This window comes from Ovis aries, chromosome 20 (genome assembly GCF_016772045.2).
Source record: "Ovis aries strain OAR_USU_Benz2616 breed Rambouillet chromosome 20, ARS-UI_Ramb_v3.0, whole genome shotgun sequence".
In the NCBI taxonomy this organism is placed as follows: Eukaryota; Metazoa; Chordata; class Mammalia; order Artiodactyla; family Bovidae; genus Ovis; species Ovis aries.
In genome coordinates, this window is record NC_056073.1 from 9,843,976 (window position 1) to 9,850,334 (window position 6,359).

The following is a 6,359-nucleotide window of genomic DNA, read 5'->3' on the forward strand; positions in this document are numbered from 1 at the left end:
TGCCAACATCCGCTGGATCATGGAAAAGCAAGAGAGTTCCAGAAAAACATCTATTTCTGCTTTATTGACTATGCCATGATCTTAGTTTTCTAAATGTTGAGATTTAAGCCAACTTTTTCACTCTTCTCTTTCACTTTCATCAAGAGGCTTTTTAGTTCCTCTTCACTTTCTGCCATAAGGGTGGTGTCATCTGCATATCTGAGGTTATTGATATTTCTCCCGGCAATCTTGATTCCAGCTTGTGCTTCTTCCAGCCCAGCGTTTCTCATGATGTACTCTGCATAGAAGTTAAATAAGCAGGGTGACAATATACAGCCTTGACGTACTCCTTTTCCTATTTGGAACCAGTCTGTTGTTCCATGCCCAGTTCTAACTGTTGCTTCCTGGCCTGCATATAGGTTTCTTAGTCAATAAAGGGAACTTAGGGCTACTCAAAATGTTCAAAGTCTTGATCTAGGTGATGGTTACACAGGTATACATTATTTGTCAAAATTCACTGAGCATTTGTGCATTTTACTGTTAAGATTTGTGCATTTTACTGGGTATAGGTTATATCTCAATAAACTTCTGCTAGCAGAAAAGACACCCATACAGAGAAATACACAGACCAGGCAAGATCAGTTTAATGAATTACAAAGCAAGTACCCACATAAACACCACCCAGAATAACTGGTGCCCCCATGGAGTCCATAGTGCTGGCTCTCCTTTGACCCCAATTCCCACACACAGGGCATCAGGCCCCCTAGATTTAAGGGAACGCAGAGACCAGGGATGAGGGCAGCCCATGGGCTTTGGTGGGGCTTCCCACCAGGGTAGCCCCAGGCTTGATGGCAACTCCTGTTCTGGTGAGCTGGAGGAACAGAAAGCACACCCGTTTCCCGTTTCTGGGAGGGGGTTTTTCCGAAACAGCCTCCCCAGGGAGAGTCTTGGCTGGGGGTTGGGGGTGTCCCCAGTGAAAGTCCGGGAGAAATGCGCCTTCCCGCATCCCTGCTAAAAATAACCCCAGGCCGCAGTGCCAGCGCCACCGAGAAGCAGGAAGGATGGAACCAGGTTTTGCTTTAAACCTGGAGGCAGCACAGCAGCTGGGGCTGAGGGAGGGGGAGGGGGAGACAGGCTAGGGGTCTGAGAGCCCTGGCAGGACTCTGCCTGCTCCCACCCCCCAGCTGGCCTTTCTTCCCGCAGGGCAGAAAGCCCGGGAAGGCTGGGGATGCGTGGGGAGGGGTCTCTGTCCTGCTAACTGGAGTGTGCAGGCTGAAGGGTCAGGAGTCACGTACTCCACGGGGTCCCCACCTCCTTTAAGAAGGACTCTGTCCCAGCCGCCCATGCCAGGCTCCCTCTGCCGCCCCTGCCCTCCTGCAGCGGGGCCACCTGCCCCCCACTCCCTGGGAGGGGGCTCCTGGCACACACAGGGCTGAGGATGGCCACTTCACTGTCCCCAGCTCTGTCTGGCTTGCACTCTGCCCAAAGAGATCGGGAGGTGTTCAAGGGCGGGTGCGGTCCCGAGGCGAGGAATTTCCCTGGAAACGGGAAGTACAAGATGTGTCAGTATGGGATCCCGGCACGAGAAGCCGGCGGCTGGGCAAAGGGAAGAGGCCCTCCCGCCGCCCTCCTCCCCCGCAGCGCCCCCACCCCGCTCGTGCGTCAGAGGCCTACACGTGGTGACAGGACCATTCTCCTGCAACCCCAGTTTTAAGAACAACCACAAGTGGAATGTGTGCCCTGCTCCAGGCACTGTACTGACCGTATATAGATGACCTCATTCAATCCTCAGTTGACAAGCCTATGCCACTGGGATTCTTACTCTCCCTATTTGCTGATGATGAAACTGAGGCTTAGGGGGATGATACGCCCATCCTCGGCTGCTGCTGGTAGAACGTGGCAGAGACAGGGCTTGAGTCATGATTTGGGACACAGAGAATGTCCAGGGTGCATGTCCAGAGAACAGTGAGGCGGAATTTTGGAAACTGGATGGGTCCTAAATAATTTAGGACACTGGTTGTACAGCAACATGATACTTTGGTAGAAAAAAAGAGCAGTGGATTTAGAGCCCAAATTTGGACTACCAGTTAGGATATTGGCCAAGGAGCTTAACCATTCTGATCCCCCGTTTCCAACTCTACAAAATGAGTACAATGATCCTTGAGTAGAATTGCTGGAGAGTAATGAACCCAGCATTTTTCTAAACCTGAACGACACCAAGCTCCGTCGTGTTCCAGGCCCTTTGCAAGTGATTTTTCCTAGGCCTAGAGCCCTAAGTCCCTGCATGTCCACATACTGGCTTGTTCTTGCCATCTTGGTCTCAGCTCAAAGGTGAGTGTCCTTACAGCAGCCGCCACTGACTACCCAGCCCACCCCATCACTTGCAATTTTACCACTGTGTTTTGTTCTTTGCACTCACCACGACCTGAGATTATCTTTTTCATTTTCTTCTTTTGTTTTGTTTGTTTGTGGCCTATCCTCCCTCCCCAGCTGCCAAGGAGATAAAATTTCTTGAGAGCTGGGACCTCAGTGGTGGGGGGGGGGGGTGGGCAATGACCCCTTCCCAGTGCTCAGAGCCGCAGGTGGCAAACAGGAGAACTAGTGAAGCATTTATGAATGAATGAATGATTATGCTTTGGAAACAGCATTATATTGAAGTGTCTGCCTCTCTCTCAGGTCTTACGGAGCCAAAGGGCAGTAAATGTGGGTTAATGGCGACTTGAGAGTATTTCAGGCCTGGCCTCAGCCCAACCCTGGGGCTCCTAAGCTGTAGGGAGCCATCAGGCTGCTTTGGTTTCCGGCTGCTCCAGGATAAAGGTCAACTCTTGCTGAACAGGAGGTTCTGTACCATCTGGGGCTGCTTGCCTCTGGCCACATCTGCTCAGGTTCCCCAACCTGCACTCCAGGTTCAGGCCAGACCAAACAACTCAAAGTGCCTGCCAGAGAACCCAGGGCAGCTTCACGCCATGTGCCTTTGTATAAAGGCACTGTTCCTTCTACGTGGCACGCCCTGCACCCTTTCTCTGCCTGGCCAGCTCCTCTCCAGCTCTCCAGTCTCTGACTTCCCAGGGCATTACAGTAACTTGTTTATATGCATCTTCCCAAGTTGCCTGGAGATCTTTGGGGGCGGCGCACTGTACCACTTGGGGCACCTTATTTCCCCGACCAGTGACTGAAGCCAGACTCTCAGCAGTGAAAGCCTAGAGTCCTAACCACTATACCACAAAGGAATTCTCTTACCTGGAGATTCCTTGAGGACAATGACCAGCTTACGGGTCCCTAGGTTGAAGCACAATACCTGATGCACACAGTAGGTGCTTAACAAATGCTCCACCACAGCTTTTGGACTTTAGATCCTAGGCACTGACACAACTCCTGGGACACAGAGTAGGTATTCATTAAGTGCACACTGAAGGCATGAACCACAGTAATCTGACCCCTCTTCTCAAGTTGGAAGCAGTGAGGAGTGGGGGTAGAAATGGAAGACGCTTTTTTAAAAACAAGATGGTGTCAAGGGCAGAGGGCACGGAGGACCTTAGGGAACTTCCCAGGAGAAGGGACATACAAAACGCAAAGGTAAAAAGCAAACACAGATGGATGGAGGCATATAAACAGGACTCTCGGCGAGCAAAGAGCGAAAAAGAAGGAAGGATAAAAGAGGAAGAAAGAGCTGGGCTCAGAGGGGACAGAATGTGCCTGTGAGAGCCGCAGAGGACAGGAAGCCAGAGCCCAGGCCAGGCCAGCTGACTACAGGATGTCTGGGGCCCTTGCTTCAGCCCTGGGGTAGAAAAGGGTGGCGTGGGCAGCATCCTAGGGTGAAAGGGCTGGATGAAAGGTCACATGTCACCAGGCTTGGGGACATCTTGGGAAACTCTTTGTCTCTTAGGAGAGGCTCAGCGTTATGAAACAAAGCACCCCAGATATCAGAGTCACAAATCTAGTTTCTTGCCCTTGAGTGAACAACTGACCTGTTCATGCCTCAGTTTTCCCATTAGGAAAATTGGGCACTATTCTCCTTCCTTTAGAGGATCATGAAGATCATAGTGAGCGTAGTGAGTTAGGAAACAAGTGAAATGGACACACCCCGATATGGCCGGGGATCTGACATAATGGTGGTGATTTCTGCCAGAGCCCTGCGGTAACTGTAAGTGGGTCCTTGGAGGGGCCATGCCACCATGTCACCAAGTACCACAGAAGTTCTGAGTTGAGTCCTGGATCCAAGGTCTGGTTCTTAGTTCCCAGAGTGTACGGTGAGAAAAAGTTTACTCCCAGGTGAGGGGCTGAGTGGGATGGGAGCTGGCATGCCAGCCGAGAGATGACTGAGGCTGCCCATAGCCAGCAGGTCTGACCACTTACCTCCACCACTGAGTGTCCCCTGGGGCCTCTGCATTGCAGCCTGTCCAATGGGCTGAAAATGGTTTTCCCACTGTCATACGATACCTCCAGGCATATATAGGCTCTCAGGAGGCAGAGTTCCTGGAATCATTTGAAGGGTGGGAGGAATAGGACTCTGAGGCTTGAGAAATGGAGGGTTTGTGATTTAGATACAGACCTAAGTCATCTAGTAGGACACTCAGAAGTGCTGGCTTTGCTGTGAGACAGACCTAAATGTGGATCCCAGCTGTTACTTCTCTGAGCCTCAGTTTCCTTAACTGTCAAAGGTGGGTACAGAAGCACCCACCTCCTAGAGTCACTGTGAAGAGTGAATGAGCTTGTGTATATAAACCCCTGAACCCAACCAATGCTTGGTCCCTAGGAAGCAGTGGACATTAGTTCTTATTGTGAATAATTACATCACGTGCTCTTGGGGGAGGAAGGCTAGATCATAAATGTATCGATCTCTGAATGTCAAACCCACTTTGAGGAGAGTAAAGTGGTCACAACTCAAAAACCATTTTGTCACCAAGTGTCAAATTCCATTTTGCAGCTCCTATTAGGTATGCTTGACTGCTAGGGTGGGGGGAGTGGGGGTAGAATCCCCCTCCCCCACTCCCACCTCTGCCTTGTTCTGTAACTGATGCCTGGAGGATCAAAGATTAACAAGTCTGCCAAGGTTTTGGGGTAGGGGGTGACAACTTAAATAGAGTCTTCAGTTCACTTCTCTAGCTGGGCTCAAGCACACTGGTGAAGCGCTCAGGAAAATAAGGGTGGCAAGGAGTGGTAGAGGGGGGTCCACCTCAAAGGCCCAGAGGAAATTCAGACCCAGCTTGGAGTGTCCATGGCCTTGGAGGCTGTTTTGGGCTGGCTGATGGGAAGGAGAAGGGGACTGACAGCTTCAACCTCCCAGAGTCCAACTTTCCTCCAGGGCTTGCTCAGGCCCCCACCCTTACCACCCAGAAGAGTGCAGAACCCCTGGTGAATGGGGGAGCCCAGGTGGGAGGTGGGCAGATGAGAGCAGGGGTGACAGGCAGCAGGATGCCACGGCTGAAGAAGGAGGCATAAATATAAAGCAGCCAGTGTCGGACTGGACAGAGGCCATATGAAACACACGGTACATTCCGGCCCCAGCGTAACAAACTGTACCAGCCTTTTTCAGAGCTGGGAGCACTGAGGGGAGGGAGGAGAGCAGAGGTTCCTTCGAGGTTGGCCCTGCCTCCTCCTCCCCCACTTCTCCCACAGCAGGGAAAGTCCCGATGTTCCTTTTGCAACCACAGGAAACCTCCTATCCCAGCTCACACTCTGTACCCAGTGTTCCTCTCAGCAGCTCCAGACTGGAAGGGAGGAGCAACGAGGGGGGTAGGGGGTAGGGGAGGGGAGAGCCACAGCAGCCCAGGTCACATCAGGGGAGGTGGCAAGCATCCCTGGGACACTGACTCACAGAGTCACAGCCTGGAAGTGCTGCAATGGAGGCACAGACGGCGGAGAGGTGTAGGGAAGGAAGTGCCTGGTCCAAGGTCACACAGCCAGTCGTGCACCAGGGAGGGACCAGAGGGCATCCAGAGCTGGGCAGTGCTGGGCAGCTCTCTTGGGTGTAGTATGTAGGAGTGGCAGGCCAGGAACAGGCAGTGCCTGGGGAGCAAGGGTGGGAAGCCCAGATCCAAGGCCACCTCTGAGCTCTGGTTGGCTCTAGGCACATCTGGGTTGGGTCTCCTCCACTCTTCCCAAACCCAGCCTGCTCTCCTAAATATTAGAGATAATGCATGGTGAAGTGCCTAGTGTGCAGGCGGGTCTGCGGTGATGTAAACCAGGCTGAATCACCTCCACGCCTTCTCTCTCCTCCTCCACACACACAGCTCAAAGCCTAGAGCCTCCTGGGATCCTTCTCCCCTATCACTATCTCCTTCACCGACTCCCTATAGCTCTCACACATTTGGTACTCACCACCTGCTGGCTTGGGTTATTATTTAACCTCACATGCCATGTGTTTGTCTCTTCAACTG